At 38.0% G+C, this 14,857-nt stretch overlaps 1 protein-coding gene across 15 annotated transcripts in view; it reads right to left on the reverse strand.

The window, feature by feature from the left end:
* TASP1 (taspase 1) overlaps window positions 1-14,857 on the reverse strand; it is a 254,221-nt gene that overhangs the window by 79,369 nt on the left and 159,995 nt on the right. The gene's annotated exons all lie outside the window — the stretch shown is intronic.

The following is a 14,857-nucleotide window of genomic DNA, read 5'->3' on the forward strand; positions in this document are numbered from 1 at the left end:
TTTCTTCCTCACACATCTGCTTTGAACTTTAAAAATCTTGAAGTCCAGAGTAAGATCTGGGATATTCTAAATTGCCTAATAGAGCAAAGGCACTCAAGTCTTACAGAATTTCCCTAGAGTAATGATAATGCAATTGTATTTAAATACAAAGTTAAGGCGTTTCTAAAATTGTGACTTCTCCTTATGCCCTAAATGTTAAGGTGGCAACTGTTCAAGAATTAGCCAAGAAAAATACATGGAAATATAGTCAATCCAATCATGAAAGTGAAGGATAAAATAATTGCACTTTAATTTTTTTAAAGAAATGATTTTGATGATTTTAAACTGGATTATTCTCTCCAAAAATGTAGCTTGTTTTAAGGAAATGTAACATGTAAAAAATTTAGACTTACAAAACAGGATAAATTGGGTGCACTGATTGACTACATTAAATGTTTTTATATTGAAGGGTTTTCAATAAAGTTTCTAGATGTAGCGTTTAGAAGTTCTTAAAGAAAGGAACTCTATGTCTAGAAATTCAGTCTTCACTCTTCACAAACCAAAAAAAGAGGTGCATTACACTAACATTATTTTTAATACCAACAATTCAAATCAGTAGATAGTAATCAGTAGTTCAGGCTAGCTTGAGAAATTCAGCAGAAACTGTCTACAATTTAAATTACAGAATGCTTTTGAAAAGAAACCCTATTTTATTTCTTCTAATGCATATCAACTCAAGTTAACTTAGCAAATTATTTCTTGGAGGAGGACTTTAAGGGAGCAGGAGAGGGAGGAACTGACATTGAGAATCTATCATGTGCCAGGCACTGTCTTTCACAGTAGAACTCAGCAAAGCCTGGATGGGGAGCCTGAGGCTCAGAGATGGTAAGTAACATGATTTAGGTTATTTTAGTTAAGTGCACAAACTGGAATTAAAATTGGACTTTTGGATTCTAAAACCTGTGATCTTCCATTGTTCTATTACTCTGAAATTTACTCAGCTTTTTCAGAAGGATTTATAATTAGTATTACATGTTAAGAGGATTAAATTCCTTACAAACACCAAAGGACCATAAAACATCAAACACAAACACAGCTCTTAAATATTTCTTAAGAAAAGCCTTTAAAACTATAACAAAACCCAGAGGCTATAAAAGACAAGATCAATACATTTGACTATATTAAAAAATGTTTATAGTATTTTCTTTTGCCATATGAGGAAAAAAGGCAAGAGATGAATGAAAAACTGGGGGAAATATTCGCAATTCATAGAACAGAAAAAGGACTAATTTTCTTAATATATAAAGGTCTGGTACAAATCAATAAGAAAAAGACAAATATCCAAGAGAAAGCTTAAGGATATGAACAAAAGAGAATATGAATGGCTCTAAAACATAAAAAGATGTTCTACATTTCTCATACTAAAAGAAATGCAAATTAAAACCACAAGATACCATTATTCAACTATCAGGTTACCAGATAGCAAAAGGTTTGAAACACCATTACGTTAGCTGGGGGTGGAGAAAAAAGCACTCTCATATAATGATGGTCAGAATATGGCCATTTGGAAATACATTCTTGTAATTTGTGGTAGTTATGTTCTATAAGGTCACCATGAATACTGAATTAGCAAATACTGAGCCACTGCTCCTAGAGGAAATATAGGGTAGGTTCCTGCGAGCCTCTGGTCACAATATTTTCAATCAGTAAGTAACCTTATTCTATGTGTGTTTCTGTTTAAAGCCATCTTATTTATTACATATTTCTTATAAAGAATTATATGCAGTATTTCTTTACAATAAAACACTAGCCAAGAAGAGTTGAACATTTTCCTGACCCTGGATAACCTGCCCATGAATGTCTTTGGCTTTCAGCCTCACAAAAATGCTGTCCCCTAAGCTCTTTTCATTGGTCACCATTTCATGAACTCACAAGTTTAGGTACTTTTCCAGCTTTTCCATAGCTTCATTACACACCATAGATGTTACTTTAGCGGTCCCTGGAGTAGCCTCATGTACAGATTGGTGCATTTCCTCTTCCTTTTGCTGGATGAACAGTATTGTTGATTCATTAACTTTGAACTCATGGCCAACAGCATTATAACTCTTGCCTGAATTAGGCTTATCGAACACGCATGTTTTCTCCACAAGACACCACAACCTCCTTTGCACTTAGGAACAGGAGACAGCACTTCAGCACTATGCTTGGGGGCCATTTTACACAGCAAAATCAACAAAAATATGAAAAATGTGGCACTAAATAGAACACAAAAAGGACACTTGTTTATAGTATGAGAGCTGAGACAGGAAAGCAGGGCATTGCCTTGTTCACCTCAGTTGGGAATGTGCGTGTCAGACAACTCAAATTTTTCACCACTCTGTGCATGCCCACAAATGACTATGAAAGTGCCAGGAGTACTGATTTTGAGATTACAAATAAATTCCAGCAAGTAGAAAAATTAACAAATATAGAACCTGCAAATAATGAGGATTGACTGTATTTATCAAAATGACACATCCTTTGATCTAGTAATTCTACTTCTAGGCATTTATTCTACAGATAAGCCTTTATATGTATGAAATAACATATTTACAAAGATATTCATTGAAGTAGTTTTAGTTAGGAAGAAACTGGAAATAGCTTAATTGCCTGTTGGGGGAGTATATATGAATAACTATGATGCTCTGTACCATTGAATACTATGCAATAATTAAAAACAAAGGAGGAAGCTCTACATGGGTGATATGGAACCATCTAGACTAAGTGTTTTTTAAACTTTTTGACCATGAGCCACAGCAAAACCAAACCAAAACAAAAAAGTCCCACACATTGTTACTTAGTACACACATTTCTTTATAACTGAAATTTCACGGGGGCCGGCCCCGTGGCTTAGCAGGTAAGTACGCGCGCTCCGCTGTTGGTGGCCCGGGTTCAGATCCTGGGCACACACCAACACACCACTTCTTTGGCCATGCTGAGGCGGTGTCCCACATACAGCAACTAGAAGGATGTACAACTATGACATGTAACTATCTACTGGGGCTTTGGGGGAAATACAGAGGAGGACTGGCAATGGATGTTAGCTCAGAGCTGGTCTTCCTCAGCAAAAAGAGCAGGACTGGCATAGATGTTAGCTCAGGGCTGATCTTCCTCACAAAAACAAACAAAAAAAAAGTGTAGCAGCTTGAAATTTCACGAAATAATATGCTTTTACTCAAAATGCACTGGTCTATTCTATTGGGTTCTTTATATTCCATCCACTGCCTTTAAAAGATTCTGCTTGTGCCTCACTAAGTTGACTTGAGGCCTCATTGGACATGCTACAGTTTGAAAGAACACTAATCTGCAAGATACATAGTTTATCTAAAACAAAAGGCAAAGTGGAGAAAGATGTATAAGGATGGTGCTGCCACTGTTGTGAAAGAACATAAAAGGGCACCATGGATGAATATGTTGGTAAATATACAGGATCTCTGGAAGCATATCTGAGGAACTGACAGTAGTAGTTGCTACTACAGAGGGAACTGATTGATTAAGGGAGTTGTGTGGAGGACAACCTATTTTTCACCACAAATACCTTCTGAAACTTCTGAATTTTGTCCTGTTTTCATTTATCTCCTATTTTTTTAAAATGCCCCTAGGAATCTCAATTACCCTGTTAATCTAAATTATCTATGAAGAATTAATTTCTTCCCTGTTTAGATTATGACCTTCTGAACTACTGAAATTTGATGTAATATTATCATATATTTTTAATTGTCCTTCATGAAAATGCTTTATTATGATGTGAAACTGATCTAATGTGTTCAAACTGTTTCATGTCTCATGACCACCTAAAACATGACCAAATCTTATGAAGGGACATGAATAAGTCCTTACTTAAATTTACACAGGGCACATATATTTAGGGCAAAACCTGTTATGTTCAAAGAGCAATCAAAACAAACAAAACAAACATTTATTTCCATTAGAAATAAAAAATGCCAAAACCATTATAAGTTATTTAAAATAGAGTAGAAAACATTTATTTGTTTCAAGGGTAAAGTTTATCTCACAAAAAAACTTCAAAACTATTTAATTAAGTCCCAATTTATAATTAAAACCCAGCAAAGAGTAGTACAAAGTTTGTTGAAATACAGTTACAGAGGAAAAATTAATATTTCAGTAAAAGAGCAGCATTTTCTTACCATCAGTGATATCTAGACGTCTGTAATTTGTTTCTTGATTTTAGGGACTAAATCTGAAATTGTTCCATATACTAAAAATTGAAATTTATGGTAACAGTATTAAAAAATTGATTCTAATACTAATATGGCAAACCGGGAAAATGCTATATCATAGTACCATCATGTGCTGCATACCAACGTTTCAGTCAACAACAGATAGCATATTTGACGGTGGTGCCATAAGATTAGTACCACATAGCCTAGGTGTGTAGTAGGCTATACCATCTAGGTTTGTGTAAGTACTGTAGGAGAGGAAGAAATTTTCCTCTACCATTCTAGGTTCTTCTGGCTGGTCTAAGAATTAAATTGACATGAGACAGATTAACAGGACAAAAACAAAGTTTAATAACATGTACACATAGGAGAAACCCAGGAAAACTAACTCACCAAAATGGCTGAAGCCACCACCTTAAATACCACCCTCACCTAAGGATAAAAGAAGATGTTGGTGGTGGGGAGAGTTAAGGACTTCAAAGAGAAGGAAGGCAATTCACAGGTAGGTGAAAAGGAGTAAATGTTTGGAAAACAAGTGTTTTGCCACACAGAAACAGAACATAGATGGGACCCCAAGAAAGGCCTTCTAGCTTCCTCCCTATCTAGTTCATTACACCAAGGTGACAGCTCACCTCCTGAGACAGATACTTTTATCTGAATCCTTTTAGGCAGTTAATGGGGAGGTAACAAGAAAAACTTTCTATAGTCTTTTGTTTCTTAAAAATAATCACCCTAGGGCCAGCCCTGGCAGCCTAGTGGTTAGGTTTGGCATGCTCCACTTTCGTGGCTCGGGTTTGGTTCCTGGGCGTGGACCTTCACCAATTCGTTTATCAGTGGCCATGCTGTGATGGTGGCTCACATACAAAATAGAGGAAGACAAGCAACAGATGTTAGCTCAGGGTGAATCTTCCTCAGCAAAAAGAGGAAGATTGGCAACAGATATTAGCTCAAGGTGAATCTCCCTCAGCAAAAAAAATCAGCCTAAAATAATCCTCATATTAAAGAGATATATTTTAGGGTGGCAAATTTTGTTCCCCTTCAGCACACTCTACAATGTTTGCACAACCAACAAAATTGCCTAATGATGCATTTCTCAGAATGTATCCCCATCATTAAGCAATGCATGACTGTTTCGGGATTTTTCCATGTGTATTTATCACATATAGGGGGCCATGAATTCAAGGAACATGTAAGGTAAATGAATGGCCTTTTCATATCTGAGCCCATGAAAGTGCTGTCTACAATAGTGTTTGGTGTGGTTAAGCTCAAGCTTATTTCCATTTAGAGAAGCTCCTAGCCTCTTGATAACGACCATGCTCCTTTGGTAGTAGCCACTAACTGTTCACACCTCAACTACTGATTTGAAAAGGCTTTTGTTATTTATTTATTTTTTTAAAGTCAGTTTGAGAATACTGACCTTTTTCATTTTTTTTTTGAGGAAGATTGGCCCTGAGCTAAACATCTGTTGCCAATCTTCCTCCTTGTTTCTCCCCAAAGCCCCAACAGATAGTTGTACATCTTTCCAGTTGCTCTATGTGGGACAGTGCCTGAGTCCGTGCCCAGGATCCGAACTGGCAAATCCCAGGCTGCCGAAGTGGAGCACGTGAACTTAACCACTACACCACCAGGCTGGCCCCAGCTTTTGTTTTTTAGAAAGCCAAAGCTCAGGATCTGTTAGGCTACTGGAAATGTCCAGATCATGAAAAGATCTTTATCAGAAAACATGAAGAGCCAAAGCCATGCTGAAATCAATTCCTGAATGGTTTAACACGTGAAAGATGGACACAGAGATTTGGCAGGATTCTGCTCCACCAAGTGACTTCACAACACATCACACCATACAAGTGTGACGTGAAAAAACATCAACACTACTGATTCTGTTCCAGTGCTGGTGAATGGGTTAGATGGGGATGTGCTGTACATGAGCTCCTCAAGAATAACAAGTTAATGGCATTACAGGGACATGTGGAATGGATTTGTACATAATCTCAGAGGCCAGCCTTTCTAGAAAGTTGTATTTAATGCTTTGGAACAAATGAATTCACCTATGGGTATAATGGTGGTTCTCCTTCAGTCTTAGTGGCCCTCCGCTATAATAAGACAGCTTTTAGTCCCTATGCAAGGCTTTGCCTCCTAGGGACATTTAAATCACCACCTTCAGCAGTTAATATTAGAGCTACGAGCTACCCATTGCATGATAATCCCCCCAGGATAACTCTTTCTCTTTCAAAATGATTCATATATATGTTATCCTGTTTAAATTAAGTCAAAGTTTCCTTACCAGGGTTGCAGGCAAGTTTTTTCTATCCAGACGGATTCTCTTTTCTGACCAGAGAGAAGCCCCCAGCCATCCTTTTTTTTTTAAAAAAATGTTGTTCTCCAATTGTTGTTAACAACCCCCAGCTGCACTGGCTCCTGCACCCATTTAAAACCTCTCTGCCTGGCTTCACATCCCAGTCTTCCTTGCAAGAAAAACAGAACTTTAAAATCAGAACTGTCTTGGACTGGGCAGTTGCCAAGTCAGCTGCCACTCCTTAGACTTAGGTCGAATGGCTTACCCTAGGACATTTTGCACAGTGTTTATGTTACTCCTTATTGAATAAAGATAAATTCATGTTTAAAATGGCAAGAATGAGGAACTGGAAACAGAACAGTCTCCCCTTATCTCTGTAGATTTCTTCCCCCTGGTTGTCAGGTTCTTTATAACCCAGTAGGGGGTCCATACAAGGATGCTTTACTGTCCTGACAAAGAATCCTTAATATTCATATAATGCATGTCCCATTATGGCCATGAAGTAGCTTTGAGTTGGCTAGCTTCCCTGAAAAACGTTCACCACTGAACTGTCTTGGAGTGATGGGGATGGAGTTCGATAGAACCCCAGTTACACTAAGCCAAGAAATAATGATTCTCTCTTCCCAAGCCTCACTCAGATTTGTTCAAGACTAAAGAAGGATGCTGACTGAAAAGGAAGAAAGGGATGTGGGTCAAATAGGAATACAGGCCCCGAAGGACATTTCAATTCTCTTCCTGTTTTATCATTTTATTGTATTAGAAACTACCAGAAATAGGGAGCTATTGGCTGGGACCTGGAAGTTCTCTGCTGAACAGAAGAACATTCAGTGAAACAAGTTTTATTGAAAACATGATTTCATTCATTCAACAAATATTTTTTTAGGATTTATTTCATGCTAGGGTGATCTCTATTACCTTATGAGCAGATGAAAATTGACTATAAAATTTGTCAAAATGTTTTTCTGAGAGTTTTAGGAGAACCAAAGTAATAAGAATTAAATAATCCCTAGAATTCTATGCATAAATTTTTGTATTCTTTATTTTAGATGGAAAAACCTTGTGGCCAAAAAAACAAAAAATACTACAAGGTTAGATTATAGCTAGAACTATAAGTTTCATGATGGAGAAGAAAATTACACATGAAAATACATTTCCAATTTTTTTAAAGTGTATTAGTGATATTTATGGAAGAAAAGTTCTTTTAAAAAGCAAGCAAAGAGTACAGCTACTTGTAACCAACATCTTTGTGTTTTAAAAATGAAAACTAATTCCAAAAAATATAAATCTCAGAGCACTATCGCAACAGATTAATGCAACTCAGTTGTTGAAAAGTTTGAATATCATGTCTGCCTTATTCACTTACCATCTAAAAATAAATTGCTTAATTTGCTTCTTTCCATCTGATCCTTAAAAAAGAACCAAAATGCCAGCCTATCTCTTAAAAGTACAGTTAAGATGTAACAATCCCAAAGCATTGCTGAGGCAAGAAAGAAATAAGCTTCCAACTACGACACTGGACCCTCTTATAGAAGAAAGTTTTACTTATAGTTTTAAGACAAGTTACTAACATCAGATAAACATACATAAGTACCTCTTTTCCCACTACCAGCCTAACAGCTAATTTGCCTTCTCCTTGAGGGTTATTTTTATGATCCTGTGAGCCCAGCAGAATGCCTAGTCATAAGTGCTCATGGTGGCGTTTGCCATGAAATGGAAATAAGTGATATTGCTGGGGCCCCGAGAAAGAAGCTCCTTTGAAGTGCATGTGTTTATCCGTGCTCGCCAAATTTTTAATGCCAGTAAAACCAAAAGGCGGTTTGGAATTTTAACTTAACAGTAAAATGACCTTTTATCTTTTTACTGTTCCAGGAAGCATCAATTCAATCTAACATTTTTTATTTTTAAACCATAGCATGTTTTGGTAATAGTGACAAAAGGAGTACTTGATAAAGAACTTTGTTCTGAAAGGGGGAGAAAACACCACATTTAAGTTCTAATTGGCAACTGAAGAACAGTTTGATTTGATAGAGCTAAGTCTAAAATGATAAAGGGACTCATTATCCTTTCAGGTAATTATGTAAGAAACTGCAAAAATTCCCACAGAAGAACTCATTTGATATACCACTTATATAAAGTTCAGACAGGCCCACAAGGGGGCTTCAAATATATGGGTAATGGGCAATTTCTTAGGGTGGGTGGTAGGTCCACAGGTGTTCACTTTATTATTATCTTTTATAAGTTACAAATTTATTACATTCTTCATTTAAAATATATAAAACATTTCACAGTAAAAACAAAAAATAGAGAGAAAAAGGGATAGCTGGACAATTAGAAGCAATATCAGGCACAAAACTTAATTATCAGCATCATGAACATATTGCTGGATAGCTAAGAATCTGGTTATTCTCTGAGTAAGGTGAGGGCAACTTAATGGGAAAGTAACAATTTCCATGTGTGGTCATCAGATGATCAGGCGCTGGCTGAACTGTGGGCCTCAAATCTATTTAGGATGAAAGACTCCAACACAGCCTTGGCACAAAGGCCACTGGCTGAACACACAGCCTTTTTACCCCAAAGAGCCCCTATGCCTCCTACCCTGAATTGCTTAAGATTTTCCTTAAAGATACGGAGTCTGTTTCTCATTGATCCCCATACTCACTGCTTTGTACTAATCACCCTAAGGCAAGAACCCCTGAACTTCACAGGGTCTGTCAGGCTCCCATCAGCACACTGAGCACAGGCAACAAGGGAAGAAATGCACCCATATAATGAGATCGGCTGTTTAATGCCACATATTTGCATATATTCTAATTACTTGTATCAAATCACAAGCTTAAAATTGGGAAGCACTCATTTTTTCCACTGGAAGACTTGATGTGCCTTTGTTTACACAATTACACAAGAATCATACTATATATACCAGCCTCAATAAAGCACTTCTATAGAGGCCTGGAAAGCACATGTAATTGTACTTTAGCAGGTAAAAATATACTGTTTTTTTCCCTCTAAAAGCAGAGAGAAAATTAATTCTTTTCAGCTGTTTCATTCCAGGGACAAGCATTTGCTTTGCATTAAAGCAGTGATTTGTAGGCTGGGCTTTGCCAACATCTCATGATCTGGGGGGTGAGAGGTGGTGGGATGGGTGTTGCAAACACATTCATGTCCAAGTTGTCCCTTTACAAGGCTGTTTGCAGAGGCTGTCTTCTGTGATGTATTTTAAACTGTCTCCAAATCTTCTGGTTCCTGGACACCTGTCATTATCCAACATTTCCGATCCATACTGTTTGGTTTTAAGAGCATGTGAGGACATTTTATGTGACGTTACATTTTTCTGGAAGAGTGGTCAATTTCTTTAAAAATTTCTGCTAAATAATCAATAAGGAAATTCCATTTGGCACTTAAATTCATTCATCGAATAACTACTGGGAGTCTACTATGGAGGGTGGGTACAAAGTTGGATATGACACAGTCCTTGCCCTCAAATGATTCTCAATCTGGTGCTGTGATTCTCAGAGGCAATGGAATCTCCTAATACATGGAAACATATTCCAAATCCCTGTACCCTCCATGTGAGTCACTAGGGCTCAAAGACCTGTGATCTACTCCTTTCAAATAATTGGGTTCAGAAAAAAGGTTAAGAAGTGCTGGCCTAGGGGGAGGGGCAGACACTTTAACATATGTCTAGGATGTGTCATGGTGAGTGTTACAAGGGATGCCAATTGCATGTTGCAAAAAGAGCACAAGGAAGAAACAAATCACTGGAAGAAGGGCTTCCAAAGGATTCCAAGAAGATTCCTACCTGTCCTGGGTCTTAAAGACAGAATGTAATTGGCTGGGGGCATTCCAAGCACCGGTAATAAGCATGTGAAAGTTACTAGGGGAAAAACATGACCCTCTGGAAGAAGACCAAGCAATCTGGAGTGGCCAGAACTTGGGGCGTTGAAGATGAGTGGAGGAAAAGAAGGACTAGTTGGAAATGACCCTGAAAGCGTGTTCTGGCATTAGATCAGGGGAGGGTTTTTCCCATCAAGTTATGTAGTTCCCACCTACCTTCTAGGGAAAAGACTGGCAGAGGCAGGAGTGTGTGAGTGTGTGTGTGTGTGTATGCCCTTACTGACGAATTAAAAGTAGGGAGCATGGGAGTGATAGTAAGAGATACACGTTTTGCTTTTATTTTAACATATATAGAAAGTTATTCAACATTTAGCTTAGACATATAGTAAACTAACTACATATACTTATGTGGTTCTTGTTTTGACAACTATCCCTCTGACCCTGGGATTGGTGTGGCTCTCTAAGCCACAATTAGGTCAGGTTCTCATTTTTGTCCTCCCTGCTTCACAGCAGTCTGCTTCTCTCCTGACTGTCCCTGTTTTTGAGCCCGTACTTAGGTTCTCTGTGCCAGCTAAAAATATGTTATAGAGAGAGAAGTGTGGTGGCAGTGTGGAGGTGGGAGATGAACAGAGGTGGGGAGCCTAAGAGGACAGTCTGGAAAAGAGTGATTAGGGACTGCAAAGTAGGAGGACACTGATCACATTTGTCCCAGAGGATCTCAATGAAGGGAATCAAGATCCAATGATACAAGTTAAAGTCTGACAGTCTGAGCTGCCTAAAGATTCAAAAGAGCACTTTGATTTCTCAGTGTGGTTCTTTAGACAAACTACAGGGCCATTTGGCAGTGAGAGAATTTAAAAAGTTTATTAATTATCTATTGCTGCGTAAATTACTCCAAAATGTAGTGATTTAAAACAACAAACATTTATTTTCTCAGTTTCTGTAGGGGAGGAATTCAGGAGTGGCTTTGTTGGGTGGTTCTTGCTCAGAGTCTCTCAGGAGATTTCAGTCAAAAAATCTGCCCAGAGCTGCAGTCATCCGAAGGCTCACTCAGAGCTGAGGCTGTCAGCAGGAAGCTCCAGTACCTGACTGGCTGTTGGAAGGAGGTCACAGTTTTTTGCTACATGGGCCTCTCCACAGTACTGCTTGAGTGTCCTCACGACATGGCAGGTGGTCTTTCCCAGAGTGAGCGATCCAACAGAGAAAGCAAGAAGGAAGCCCCAACGCCTTTTTTAACCTACCCCAGAAGTCACACACTGTCACTCTGCCATATTCTTGAAAGTGAGGCAAGGGGAAAGGAATTAAGCTCCACCTCTTGCAAGCAATTTATGGACCAAGCACAAGTAACAAGGTCACACAGAGGACTTTGAAAGTTCCTTTATCCCTGAGATTCTCCAACTCTGTTCATGAATCAGTAAACAAAGAACAAACCTTGAAAGTGCTCTATATTTGAGTCATCTGACCCTTGAAGTGGCCCACTGGGGCTCTTGTAATTGATGTATTTGCCAAGAGGAGAGGCTCAGTAATGGCTTCCTGGAAACTCCACCAAGTGGCAGTGGGATTTGACTGAAACTGTTTTTGTGGTGTAATAGAAACACTATTTATGATTTTCAGAAAAGACTGGACGCAGAAAAAGCTGAAGTTAGAGATTGTTTTGATTATACTATTCTCGGGACGAAAAAGTGATTGAACAATATACAGCAGTGAACTGTTTTTTTTTTTTAATTTTGGGAATTGTTTTATTTGGATGTGTAGGAAAGAAAGACGTCTGAGAGTTCCTGGTTACTATATATTACTACGTATTAAGGAGCCATGAGTTTATGAAGTTATACCCTCATGAGAGTTTTATAAAGCAATAAATGGGAAGTCACGGTCCAAACATGAAGCAAATTAAGTTGTGGCCTGATTTGGAGCAATCGATGGGGTACAGCACAGGAGAATTCACTTGAACTTGATGTTTGAAATATTCTCTTTTTACAGGCAGAGGTTTATGACAGACACCTCCCTTTGTCCAATCTTCCACTACTGGATCTGCAGTGAATAACATTTACACAAACTTGATACTGTCAATGCTGGTTACTAACTGTCACTGTTTGGAATCAATCTCTAATCAAAGAAGACAAGTTAGCTATAGCACAGAATGCAAATGTTAATAATCATGACAATAATGGTATGGATGCTAGAGACTGAGGTGAGGGTTAGGAGTGAGGGAGGAAAAGAAGAGTGCAGGAACTTTCCAAAACTTACACAGTTGAAGGGGTGAGGGATGGTTGATAGAAATTATATAAAGTTGATGAATCAAGAAATAGTGTGTTAAAGTTGCAATAAAATTACAATATATGATTACAAGTTAGAATAGAATTCTAACAAAAGTCCAGAGGAAAGAGGAGTGAGAGTGATGTGAGCTACATTCTTACTTTTTTCCCAAAAAGGAGTCACAAGTTACTGACTAATCAAGGAATAGAAGCATGAGCACATTCTATAGTGAAGGTATTTCCCATGAGAAGAACCAGAACCAGAGACTGGTGGCTCTGGCATCAGAGTGGCCAAGGTGACTTTTACATCTGCTTTCCTGCCCTTCTGTATTGTGTTTGCTTTCTTACCACATACTGAACATACATAACTCTTGAAAAGTGAAAATGTAAAAATCCATGTAGTTGGTAGCATCTATAAGTTGATACTAGCCCATGTTCACCAGGTTTTAGTAAATAAACTTCACAAACATAATCCCTGTAGTTAACTAACAAATTTCACTATGAAATCATAAATTGACACTTCACATTTCATTCTTCTTGAGATAGAGAGTAGGAATCAGTTTATAAATTACTAACTCAGTGATAAAAACTATTTTACATGAGCTAAAATTCTATGACTTATCCTTAAATATGCATTTCTATACTAGACAACCAAAAATGAAAGGACAACCAAAAAAACCTTACAATTTTCAGGATTAACTCAAACGGGCAAGAGTCTGTGCTCAGTAAAGAACTGACACTTCATCCTAGGAACAGTCCATGAAGCAGTTTTAATAACTGCCCTCCTTCTTATTCTGAGTTTTTATGGAACCCAAGTATACCCTTTGCATATTTTACAAACAAAGTCCACTATCTAACTGTGGAAGATAGTCAAAAGAGTCAACAGTGATTAAGATACCAAAGAAGCAAACTGCTATTTGCCTTGGTTTCACAAAAGATGGCCATTTAAAATAACACTTTCCAGGAGCAACCTGGGTACCAAGTATAGTGAGAGAACACAGCAAGAAAAACAATGAGGTTTGGTAGTCACAGTCGAGGTGGAGAAAGAGGCCTTTTATATGAAAATGCTCTTTTTCTTCTTTGAGGAATGAGAGGAGACATGTTATGAAAGCTCTTTGGGCTTCTATAGAAAAAATACTTTTTACATTCATAAGAAATGCCCAATCTTCTATTTTACAGACTCAATGAACCTCAGGGTACAAAGGGATTTGTACTATAGCAATTCACAACAATCATTCAATACAGATCAGGCACCAATCACACTTGATGTAAGGAAATTTTTACAAAGAGTTGAACTACCACAGCTCCTGTGGATGACCTATAGTGCTTATATAAAAAGATACTTAGAGAAGAATGGATAAATACACAGTGATGGATCCATACAATGGAATACTATACAGCAAGGAAAATGAACAAACTACTGCCACATGTAACATGGATGAATCTAACAGGCTTAATGTTGACTGAAGACATTAGACATAAATAGTACATATTCTGTGATTTCATTTACATAAAATATGAAACCAAGCAAACCTAATCATGGTGTTACAAGTCAGGATAGTGGTTAACTTTGGAGGAGGTAGAGACTCGGTGGGGTTACATGGGGGCTTTTGGAGTTGTGGTAAAGTTCTGTTTTTTATCTGGATGCTGGTTACATGGGTGGGTTCAGTTTGTAATAACTCATCAAGCAGTTGCAATTATGATTTGTGTATTTTTCTGAATGAATGTATACTTCAATTAAAAAGTCAATTAAAAAAACAACATACAAGACCCTCTGCTAGCTTATGTGACCTTTATGCAGAATTTTTTTAAATTCATTTATGAATGAATTAGAAAAAGGCACCCTTGTGGGCAGAGGCAGCCCCACAAGTTTGTGCTTTGGCAAATGGAAGGCAGGCCGGCTTCCATCTCCACTGGTGCGCTCGGCTAGACACAAAAGCACACATCTGGATGGACATCTGCAAATCTGAAAAACACTCATTTGACCCTTCCTCACCACAGCTTTATGAGGAGGGCAGGTCAGGCATCTTTATTTTACAGACAAGGATGTGGCATGGGAAAATAAGACTGATGCATGAAGGAGTCACAGCTAACAAGCAATGGAGCCAGGACAAACTTCTAGGCCAGTAGCTCTTCACATGGTTCTGATTCCTTTTTTGGAGGGGAACATGAAGAAGCTTCTTTCTATGTTACTGTGTATGTTGTTATAGGTCATCTCAAATGCTTTGTGGAATCAGGCAGGGGATAAATACATGGTCCAATGTTCTTAATATTGG

This window comes from Ceratotherium simum, chromosome 21, assembly GCF_057802395.1.
Source record: "Ceratotherium simum simum isolate JZ-2026a chromosome 21, ASM5780239v1, whole genome shotgun sequence".
NCBI lineage: Eukaryota > Metazoa > Chordata > Mammalia > Perissodactyla > Rhinocerotidae > Ceratotherium > Ceratotherium simum.